This window comes from Salvelinus alpinus, chromosome 1, assembly GCF_045679555.1.
Source record: "Salvelinus alpinus chromosome 1, SLU_Salpinus.1, whole genome shotgun sequence".
Lineage (NCBI taxonomy): Eukaryota > Metazoa > Chordata > Actinopteri > Salmoniformes > Salmonidae > Salvelinus > Salvelinus alpinus.
Genome location: NC_092086.1, coordinates 46824802 through 46833246, shown reverse-complemented (window position 1 = coordinate 46833246; position 8445 = coordinate 46824802). Strand labels below are relative to the sequence as shown.

General features: G+C 39.1%; 1 long non-coding RNA gene across 1 annotated transcript; it reads right to left on the bottom strand.

Annotated features, from left to right (window-relative positions):
• Positions 1-5230: 5230 nt before the first annotated feature.
• LOC139567866 (uncharacterized) lies at positions 5231-7404 on the bottom strand. Its single transcript, XR_011673475.1, has 2 exons — positions 6824-7404; positions 5231-6684 (listed from the first exon to the last, which is right to left on the bottom strand). It is a non-coding gene; the product is annotated as an uncharacterized lncRNA (long non-coding RNA).
• Between the last annotated feature and the right edge of the window lie 1041 nt (positions 7405-8445).

Below are 8445 nucleotides of genomic sequence, written 5' to 3'. Positions count from 1 at the left end.
GCCTGCCGTCTGTAAGCTGTTAGTGTCTTAACGACCGTTCCACAGGTGCTTGTTCATTAATTGTTTATGATTCATTGAACAAGCATGAGAAACAGTGTTTAAACACTTTACAATGAAGATCTGTGGAGTTATTTGGATTTTTATGAATTATCTTTGAAAGACAGGGTCCTGAAAAAGGGACTTTTCTTTTTTTGCTAAGTTTAGATGTGTGAAGGTTAATGTCTTTCTGTAGGGAAGCTAATTATCCATCGTGCATGACTATCTTTGAAGTTGGCAAACTTACATTTTTTATTTAAAATGTTCTCTATAGTTATGTACTTGAAAATGTATCAATTGACCAATTCGGCTCATTTGGAAAAAACACCTGGCAGACTAGATTTTTCGGGGAAAACGCATGTGTTTTTGTTTGTATTATCTTTTACCAGATCTAATGTGTTATATTCTCCTACATTCATTTCACATTTCCACAAACTTCAAAGTGTTTCCTTTCAAATGCATATCCTTGCTTTAGGTCCTGAGCTACAGGCAGTTAGATTTGGGTATGTCATTTGAAAAAATGAAAAGATGCTTAAGAGGTTTTAAGCACAGTACTGCCTACATATGAAAAGCATTTGTTAAACAGCATCAGCCTTTGTGTCACAAGGACAATACTTTTAGTGAAAGCCAGAGCCATAAAATACAGGGAAAAATAAAAAATAAAAAAGTACTTGTGCCTCTCTATCCCAGAGGATACTGGAGCCATCAGCTGTAATGACATGGCCTGCGCTAAGGCGGACTCTGGGATTATTCAATCTGAAGGCCATAAAAGAGTATTGTCAACCCTGTTAACAGCCGGCCCCTAAAAGCAATGTCTGGTTACATGTTAGGAGTTAGCGGATGGAAGTGATTGCCCTACACACTCCATCTACCCCAAGGAGATTTAGTGTGAAGATAATGCGCCAAGAAAGATGTCATAAATAATCACAACTTCAGCCTCTCCTCCCTGTATACCCAATGCAGTCTTCTTCTTGAGGCATCTACAAGGTGTGGAGACAAGCTAGTGTTAAGTGTAATACACAGAGACTCAGAGCTCACAAAGTTCGACATTGTCTTTGGACAAAATATTTTTTGAAAACATTTATCAGGCTGATGATTAAATATAGTTGGACTCATACAATAGTTGGTTTAAACAAACAATCTTTGACAGCACAAACAATCTGTAATCCGGAGTACAACGGTATAGTTAGATTTATAAAATGTATCACAATTGTACAGCTGTCATTTCATAGCACTCTAACACCATAGCAGTTTAGACTTATAAAGTTCTTGCCAATGTTCCATGTTCAGTATACGTTCAAGTTCTGAGGTGCATTTAACAAGGGAAATTATTGGCGAACGTCAACAAAAAATGTTTCCTTTTGTTTTGTGTTAGCCGCAAACATTTGCTAACGTTAGCTAATAGTCTGAGAAGGTAGTGTGCGGTGAACGTAAGTGTCTGTTTCTATCAAACACCATTTGGGTGTCACATGATTACTGACCCAAATGGTCAAAATAAGTCAAACAAGCTTATTGACCAATCAAGACTTGAATATGACTGCACTTCACTTAAAGGGCAACTCTGCCACGTTTCAACCTCATATTCATTATCTCCAGTACCAAACCAGTGTCTACATACTGTACATGAAAACGGCGCTTTTCTACATTTTGTAGAACAAATATAACATTAAAAGGTTCTACCAGATGACATCACCAAAAGTTAAAAGATTTTAGCAAGAAAATACCCTTCTTCTGGCTAGAAACTTTTTGCAGGTTTTGAAAATCAAAGTTTTTCTTACTTTGAATGCTACTGTGTGATGTCACAGATACATTTTTTTGGGGACTTTTCTTCTTATCTTTTTAACAACAGATCATAGAAACTTGCTGTTTTCAAATAATGTAGACACAGGTTTGGCGATGGAGATTTTTTATTTTATTTAACTAGGCAAGTCAGTTAAGAACAAATACTTATTTACAATGACGGCCTACCAAACCCTAACAGCACTGGGCCAATTGTGCACCGCCCTATTGGACTCCCAATCATGGCCGGTTGTGATACAGTCTGGAATTGAACCAGTAGTGATGTAGTGATGCCGCTAGCACTGAGATGCAGTGCCTTAGACCGCTGCGCCACTCGGGAGCACCAGATAATGAATATGAGGTTAAAAAGTGGCAAAGTTGCCCTTTAATAATTAATCTATATTTTTACTATTTTCTACATTGTAGAATAATAGTTAAGACATCAAAACTTTGAAATAACACATATGGAATCATGTAGTAACCAAAAAAGTGTTAAACAATTTGAGATTTTTCGAAATAGCCACTCTATGCCTTGATGACAGCTTTGGCATTCTCTCAACCAGCTTTCCCTGGAATGCTTTTCCAACAGTGTTGAAAGAGTTCCCACATATGCTGAGCACTTGTTTATGCTGAGCAATGTAGAAAATAGTAAAAAATAAAGAAAACCCTTGAATGAGTAGGTGTCCAAACATTTTACTGCTACTGTACATAAATGTGTTTTATGTATATAAATATGTTACAGTGATTCACTGGTACGTATGCTATGATGCTGGTAAAGTTTTGTCTTGTGCACCTGCTGCACAAAGCAGACCCACTTCCCCAAGCTCTCGGACTCCTAGTCAGAAACAAAGAAAAGCGCATTATTGATGGATGCAAACAATAGTCTCCCACAAAAAAAAATTGGTCAAAAACATAGCAAATTTACATTATCTTTTTCAGTATAGCCTAGCTAGTTAGTTTGCTACTGTCATTGATGTTGACAAAATGTATTATTATTCTGTATTTTTACAAGGTTAGTTTGCTAACTAGCTAAGTGTCATCATCTGAATACCCTGATTTCATAAAACAGTTTTTCGTATTTGATTGATGGTCAGAGCCGGTACTCAGGGCACCCTGGTCTCAATTCTGCTACCCTGAATAAATATAAGTTCATAATAACATTTTCAAAAACAGTATGTGGTCAGAGTATGAAGCTAGACAGCTAGCTGCTAGCTTGGGACAGTAGGGCTACATAGCTAACTGACTAGGTTGCTTAACGTTAGTTCGCTATCTATCTAGCTAGCTAGTTATTTTCGTGAACTGAAATTTGATTTCAATAGGACAGCAACAAGTGGCTGCCTATAATAGTCACATGGAATCCTAAATCATTGCTAAGAATATTGAGAATGACTGCAATTTCTGGTCATTATTTTCAGGCTGGATGCATTGGTGTTAACTAGCTAGGACCCGAGCTAGCTACCCCAGAAGTTTCTAATAGCATCTGTATCAAAGATATTTGTGAGTGACTTTTTCATACTGCAAACCGAATTCAACGTAGTAGGGAGACAGCCTAACTCCACTTTCCAAAACTGTCATTGATGTTGACAAAATGTATTATTATTCTGTATGTTTACAAGGACAAATCAGGTGCAACTACTTGGTTTGTGGCTGGCTGACGGCAGCAGCAGGACCACCATACCTTCTCCCCTGCCTCTGGGATGGTTGCATGTTGGGGAAAATGTTGGACTGCCTAGCTAACATTTGTGATCCTGCTCGTTTGATCATGATCTTATTTCAAATGCTTACACGGTCGAACAAATGATGGCTTATAGCAATTGTTAACACATCAATAGGGGCCGGCACCCGTGCTCTGTATTCATGGATGCCAAGGGAAGCCAAGCTTCCCCAAATATTTGACAAATTAAAAAAGTACAAAATAATTTATCTTTTGTCTCTCTGTGTTTCATAATTTCCCCTCAATTCACAAATGGCTGAATCTATCTCACCGGAGATAGCATCCGAGCGAGCAAAAGGCGAACCTCTGTCTCAGTATGTGATGTATCTGATACTGTCTGGCCAAAAAGAGTATGACATTGTTGCCAACAGCAGCATTGAAGTCAATAGCAAGAGAAGTCAGCAAGCATTCCAAGTTGAACTGAACTGAGTGAGCTCAACTGTGAATGGTCCTGGTGCACCAAATGAAAGTGTCAAGGGAAGCCACTTCGGATTTGGCTTCACAACAACAGCAAAATGTAATCACATTAACAGCAAAATGTAATTGACAGAAAAAATGTGTTGTGTCATTTTCCTCCCGTGGCTAGCTAGTTAAAACCGTCCCCTTCTTAAATTAGCCATGGATGGAGATGGGAATTTGGACTTTGCTGGTTTTATATGATTATAACAGCGATTCTGAGCCAACCATAAATTCATACATATGCCTCTGGCCTGAGAGGTTGGAAGTTCAATATAGATGTAGTAGACTTAAGGCTAGCGTTAACTAGATGGTTCATTGTTGCCCGTGCAAGCAAGTTAGTCTAGCAAGCATTTTAGCCAGGTAGCCTAGGACAGCAAAAACCAAAAGCGTGTTATCAAGGCTCAGGCTAAGACCCAGATGCAGACACAGGAGGCAGATGGTATGAGTCTCAGAGTTCATTATAGTACAAGGGGCAGGCAAAAGGTAGGTCAAGGCAGGGAAAGAGTCGTCATCCAAATCAGAGTCTGGCAGGAACAGGACAGTAGAAAGGATCAGGGTCAGGACAGGCAGAAAGGTCAGAACTGGGAAGACTAGGAAAAACTAGATCACAGGAAACACGGCAACACACTGGAGGGACTTGACGGAACAAGACGAACTGGCAACAGACAAACAGAAAACGCAGGTATAAATACACAGGTGATAATGAGGGGAGATGGGAAACACCTGGTGGGGTGTGGAGACAAGCACATAGACAGGTGAAACAGATGAGGGTGTGACTCATGTACTGTACAGACCATTGTGTCAACATGAGAGGAGGATGGCATATGTTGTTTCTCTATAAGTAAGGTGAGTCAACGTGCTTTTTCTACTTTTGTGTGCACACACACACACACACACACACACACACACACACACACACACACACACACACACACACACACACACACACACACACACACACACACACACACACACACACACACACACACACACACACACACACACTTAGCTTTCGTTGATTGGACTAAATCATTTTGGGTATCTTTACATTTTTTTTTAAATCGCTTTGGTACTATTTTCACAAGTATCTGGACCATTTTTACAACTCTTAGTACCAAACTCCAAACTGGTCACACTTGTATCACAGCCAGTCTTTCATTCAAAACCTGTCAATGTGCATTCATTTGGATTGTAAACATCTCTCAACACACAGCCATTGATTCAAAATAAAAGTTTGTAAAATATAATGAGAACATTGGTTTAATCACGTAAACACAACATAATTATATATGTTCTATTTAGTCATTTTAACTAACAATCAAATAGCAAACAATGCAGGATATGTTTCAAATCATCCTTAGAAGTGCTGAAAATGTAATGCTACAGTACTGTAAATCACATTAGGCAAGACACTTACATTACCCAACAACATTGACAGAAAATCTATAACTTCCATAATATCTATACAATGTTTAATCAAAGGTGTGATCAATGAAGACATCCTTTACAATCGTTCATGCAATTATTTATTTTTTTCCCCCAGATATAATTGCAACATACGTAGGTGTACTGTCTATAATCAAATGTAAAGAAATTAAATGAAACAAATCAAAGTAATGAAAATAAAACAACATTTATCACACATTAATATGCATCAAACCTGTCTTGAGCATTTGGCCATAAATTCTCATCCACATCACAATGAATGTCTTTGTTGTTCATGCACCGTGGGAAAAATCTTTTGGCATGCCGAATCCAAGCTTGAGGGTGGTCTGCATTGATGTCGTCGCATGCCTCATCCCATTGCCACAAGGAGGATGGCACGCTCATGGGGATGGCGATCGTACACTTTCCACCTCCATGCTGAAAACAAATTGTCAATAGGGTTGAGAAAAGGAGAGTATGGGGGCTGGGATGGGCCCGAAAACATGCCTGAACCACCTCTGCATGGTGGAACCTGATATTGTTTCAGACAATGACATAGGTGTCCCCTTCATCTTGACACCTTGCTCAATTGAATTGAGAAACACAATGAGGTGTGCAGCGTTGTAGGATCCAAGTAACAGCCTACGTCCTACCACACCCTCTTCATAGATAGCTGCGCACATGGAGATGTTTCCCCACGTTGTCCAGGCACATGGACGGTCGCCCGTTGGCCGATGATATTCTGCCCAGGACGCCGATTTTTGGCCAGATTGAAGCTCGCTTCTTCAATAAAGATATACTTGTCATGGTTCACAGCAGCATCAAGAACCATCACCCTCTAAAAATATATTTTGGTTAGTTATTTTTACAATATAGTTCCAATAGGATATTGTGAAGTAGCATGTGCATCAATAGTAACAGTAATACAGTATATACTGCTGTACCTGAACACTCGGCCCGCAGTTGTTTCACCCGGTTGTTGTTTCTCTCAAAAGTCACCAGGTAAATGTGTTTCATAGATACCTGGTGCCTCTTCAAAAGTCACCAGGTAAATGTGTTTCATAGATACCTGGTGCCTCTTCAAAAGGCGGGCAATTGTTGGCATGCTGATGAATGCCACATTGGCAAAGGTGTCATCGTTCTCCTCAATGGCCTGCTTTATTTCGGAAAGCTGTATGTCATTCCTGGCCCTCACCATTTCCACCACGGCCAACTCCGGCTGGTTGGTCACCACACGGCCATGGCCACAACCATGGGGTCTTCTGTCAATTCTGAGGGTAGAACAGAGTGTACTGTCAACAGATCATGCTGTAAGAATACTGTAACATGTTTTGTGAATTTACATGCATTACAATATGCAATTTACTGGAAATGTAACGGTAAAGTATAGTGCATATTCTGCAGGCTCACCGGTTTTCTTGGCAAAATGTTCTCATGATTGAATTGACAGCTGATCTTTTCAGATTGGGGTGAACTAATCTGGCAGCCTCTGCCATGATAAGGCCTCTGTGTACCACATGGTCAATGACGATGGCCTGGACTTTATTAGACACAACAGTTCACTGCAGTCTGCAGTCTCTGACGGGCCCCTTGTCCACGAGCTCTTGATTTCTTCCTCTCTCTCTGATTTCTTCCTTCCTCTCTTAATCTTGCTGTCTATCCTGCTCCATGTTGAAAGAAATTGCAAGTGTTCACACACACCCTTTTAAATGGTGACCAATTGTGGTTACCACTATGCGAAATCAATTAGCAATAACCCATAGTTATTATGTTTGGTTATCATGTATCATACATGTCATTTAGATGTTTATACTTTACAAACACACTTTTTTTGTAGTTCTCAAAATCCACAGATATATTTTGAAATGGTTTGTCTACTGTAGGTTAACCAAACTGTTAAGTGATTAACCATTAAGCGCAGTTGGATTAAGTGATGGTCAAATGTATTTAAACAAATTAGTAGAGAATCATATGAGAAGTATTGTGAGCATTGCATTGGGAAAGGCAATTACTTCATACGAAAGGTATTTCTGGATGAAACACTGATTAGGTTTGGTAAAAAAGAGACTGCGTGATTTTGTGTGTCGTACTTAGTCAATTGAAAATGTGCTTAAAGTTTAGAAAAACAGCCTTTTTGATCATCTGTTTTTAGAGTTGTGAAATTTTACCACATATAGTGTTGTGGAAAGGTATTTGCCACCTTTCTGATTTTCTCTATTTTTACATATTTTACTGAATGTTATCAGATCTTCAACCAAAACGTATTATTAGATAAAGGGAACCTGAGTTTACAAATAACAAAAACAAATGATATTTTATTTATTTAATTAACAAAGATATGCAACACCCAATTCCCCTGTGTGAAAAAGTAAATGCACCTTTACACTCAATAACTACCTTTAGGGTAATGACTCCAACCAAATGCTTCCTGTAGTTGTTGATCAATCTCTCACATCGCTGTGGAGAAATGTTTGCCTACTCTTGCATGCAGAACTGCTTTAACTCAGCAACATTTGTGGGGTTTCAAGCATGAACTGCTTGTTTCAAATCCTGCCACAACATCTCAATTGGGATTAGGTCTGGACTTTGACTACTCCATTCCAAAACTTTAAATTTGTTTCTTTTTAGCCATTTTCATATAGACTTGATTGTGTGTTTTGGATCATTGTCTTGCTGCGCTTCAGCTTCAGCTCACAGGCGGATGGCCTCACATTCTCCTGTAGAATTATCTGATACAGAGCATAATTCATGGTTCTTTCCATTAAGACAAGTCGTCCAGGTCCTGAGGCAGCAAAGAACCCCCAAACCATCACACTACCACCACCATGCTTGACCGTTGGTAAAATGTTCTTACTGTGGAACGCAGTGTTTGATTTTTGCCAGGTATAATGGGACCCATGTCTAAAAATATTTCAAAAATCTTCTTCTCATGGACCAAATGACACCTTCTTCTGTCTTAAGTTGTGTACTCATACAATTAACATAGCATTATGAATTGTATAACCTCAGCCATCAACTACTCAATGGCCTTT